Consider the following 3,435-nt stretch of genomic DNA (forward strand, 5'->3'; position numbering starts at 1 on the left):
TCAGACAACTGCATCTTTTGTTCCTCGAGCAATCTTCCACTCCGACTTCTCGTCCCTCGGAAACACCGCACGCTCCCTTCTCATCTGCCGGTGTACTCTTCTACAGCACCTCGTCTCTGAGACGTACCAAGCCCGTTGGATCTCTCTCATGCCATCCTTCTCGCTAGCTGCATCTTTTACTCGAGATCCTATGCTCCTAAGTTTCTGCACACTTAGACACAAGGTTAAACACAATAGGATCTAACTTAACTTGTTTGATCACATCAAAACTATCTTGGGGTACCAACATCTCCTTCTCCTTAACCTTTCTCTTACTTACTCTCTTTCTCAACTAACCTTTTATTTATCTAGATAATTCACCTTGTAAAGTTAACTAGTATTTAATCAACAGTCCCTATGAGTTTGATATCTTTTTATTACTAAAATAAAACTGTACACTTGCGATTCGTAACAAGTTTTTGGCGCCATAGAACAAGTTAAATTCTACATTTACTTTTTGTTAGTATTTTAAAGTTCAATTTTTTTATTTTCTTAGTTTCGGCATTTTCTTTCTTCCTCTTAATTCTGCATTTTTATTTTATCTCTCAAAAATTTTGTTTAGATATCCATGAGCACTAACATGTCAAGCAATCCTTTAAGAGAAATTTCTGCACCCATTACTGTAAGATTTATGTCTCTCATTATGCAACCTCATATTGAAGAAGAAAGTTTTCAACTAGACTCAGAGTTAATTGCTATGATAAAAGGTCACAAATTTAGGGGAGAAGTATCTAAAAATCTTTATTTGCACCTTGAGACATTTCTAGAGGTTTGTGATATGGTGAACTATGAAAGAGTATCAGCAGATGCAATTTGATTGATGGCATTTCCTTTCTGTATCAAGGATAAAGAAAGGACTTGGTTATATTCCTTCCGTCCTCAAAGTATTACGAGTTGGGAACAATTGGAGCAACAATTTCTAAATCACTTTTTCCCTCCAAGCAAAATAGTTTACATGAGGAATTGTATCATAAATTTCGCTCAAGCAGATAGAGAATCATTATTTGAAGCATGAGACAGATTCAAGAGTCTACAAAGACAGTGCCCTCATCATAGCTTGGAAAAATGGTTAACTCTGTATATATATTCTGTTAGAGTGTATACTAAAAGCCTAGTTTTTTGTAAATATTTATTTTAAAATAAAGAATCACATTGGTTATATGTCTACATTTATAATGTTAAGTTCCGTTTGTGATTCCAAATTTAATTTCTAAAGAACACAATAGGTTGTTAGGAAAGGTTCGACACTTGTACAAAATTTTGTACAGTGGAACTGGTACGATCTTCCTAGGACCAACCAACAACGGGAAGCTCAAGTCCATCGGGAGATCAAAACCAATTCCTCCTCTCAGTCCCTATCATAGCCTCTTATTTATAAAGTATTATACCTACCTATACCCACCTTCAGGTGGTTGGCCAAGCCTAGCTTAGAGCCTAAGCTAGGGCCAGCCAAACCAAGGTGAGTTGGTTTACTTAGGTGGCCGACCCTAGCTTGAACCCAAGCTTAGGTGGTGACTGGCCACAATAAAATTAAAAGGATTTTATTTTTTAAAAATCTTTCCTTTTGTGGAAGCCATGATTTAAAAGAGAGTTTAAAAATTAAATCTTTCCTTTTATAGTTTCTACAAAGGATTAAGAGAAAGGTTTGATATCTTTCCTTATTTGTAGTTAAAAGGAAGATTTTAATTTTGAAGAAAACTTTCCTTTTTGGAAATCATCCACATGTTTTAAAAGAGAGATTTTAATTTATAAAAGTTTCCTTTTATAACCAACCATGAAGAGAATTTTTAAAAGAGAAATTTTTATTTTAAAAATTTCTAGAAACAAATTAGGAAGTTTTAATTTTTGTTTAAAACTTTCCTTGTTTGGAGGACAATGAGGTGGCCGTCCATTAGAGGTTTAATAAGAAAATTTTAATTAAATTTTCCTTCTTAAACATTGGTAAGGAATATAAGAAAGTTTTATTTATAAAACTTTTCTTATTTGCCAAGACCAAGGAATATAAAAGCGAGGGTAGAGGTGCCTCACCTTATAACAATAATACATCTATTGTTTCCTCTCCTCTCTTCCTTGGTGTGGCCGACCCTCATCCTCTCCTCCTTTTCTTATTCTTTGGACGGTGGCATCAACTCTCTAGGAGACTCTTGGTGGCCGGATTTTGCTTGAAGAAGAAGTAGAGAAAGGAGGCTTTGTTTCTTTGCATCCCTTGGAGCTTGGTTGGTGGCCAAAGTTCTTCATCTCTAGAAGACTCTTGGTGGCCAAAACTTGCAAGGAGAAGAAGGAGGCTTGGGTGGATTCTCATCTCGGTAGATCGTGGCCCACACAACGTCCGAGATAAGAAGAGGAATACGATAGAAGATCGTGAGGTCTATAAGCTACAAATGGTATAACTAGTTATTAAGTTTCCGCATCATAACTAGTTCATCCTTTTGTTTAGATCTTGAAATACCAAACACAAGAGGCTAGTGATTCTAGGTTTCGGATTTGTGATTCGAATTTGTGTTTCTTTTATTTTTTCGATCTTGTGATTCGATTGTTCTTTATGGTTAAACCTAGGGTTACTATAAGGAGATTAAATATTGAATTTCTTTGAAAGGCTTTGTCGAGGCAGCGGTGGATGGTCCCATACCCAAGAAGGCCAAGTGCCTCGCCATGTTTGACCTGGAAGCCAATCTCTGAAATAAATATTTAATTAAATTTGTAACGTGGGTGGATTTGGATCAATAATGTTAAGTATCGTTTGCGATCCAAGTATAAACCTCTAAGAATAGATAAGTTAAATTTGAAATCAATAATGTTAAGTTCTGTTTGTAATTCCATATTTAATTTTAAAGAACACAATAGGTTGTTAGGAAAGGTTCAGGACTTGTATAAAATTTTTATACAGGGGAACCAGTACTGTATTCCGAGTAGCAACCAACAATTGGTATCAGAGCTAGGATTTGCCTCTGTGTGTTTGGTTTTCAGTTTAATTATGCACATGTCATACATATTTTAGGAAGGATAATACTAGGATATGCTAACTCTGTGGTTGCAGGCTCTAACTATTATGGCTTAATGTGATTGTGTGTGATTGGACCCTTGGACATGTCAAGGGCATTTATGTGTGTGCATGATTGTATTTATTAAATACAACAGGACCTGTATTAGCCCTAGGATTTTACTTTTTTATTCGATCTAGACTTTATGTACATTCCCTTGTGGATTATAGGATCGATATATGTAAAATTCTATTTTTATCGGTGATCATATCCTTGCGAGGCGTGGTACTATTGCAGCACCAGAGACACAGCAGAAAAGGAAGCTCGATGGACCCGACGACATGAACCCTAGGGCTGGCAGCACATGGAGGACAGTGATGGAAGAAGCCATAATAGTTGGAAAATTAATTTCCAT

At 36.0% G+C, this 3,435-nt stretch overlaps 1 non-coding gene across 1 annotated transcript; it reads right to left on the reverse strand.

Moving 5' to 3' along the window:
* Positions 1-992: 992 nt before the first annotated feature.
* On the reverse strand, positions 993-1,098 carry LOC121974007. The gene has a single exon (XR_006109895.1). It is a non-coding gene; the product is annotated as a small nucleolar RNA R71 (small nucleolar RNA).
* Between the last annotated feature and the right edge of the window lie 2,337 nt (positions 1,099-3,435).

This window comes from Zingiber officinale, chromosome 4A, assembly GCF_018446385.1.
Source record: "Zingiber officinale cultivar Zhangliang chromosome 4A, Zo_v1.1, whole genome shotgun sequence".
Taxonomy (NCBI): Eukaryota; Viridiplantae; Streptophyta; class Magnoliopsida; order Zingiberales; family Zingiberaceae; genus Zingiber; species Zingiber officinale.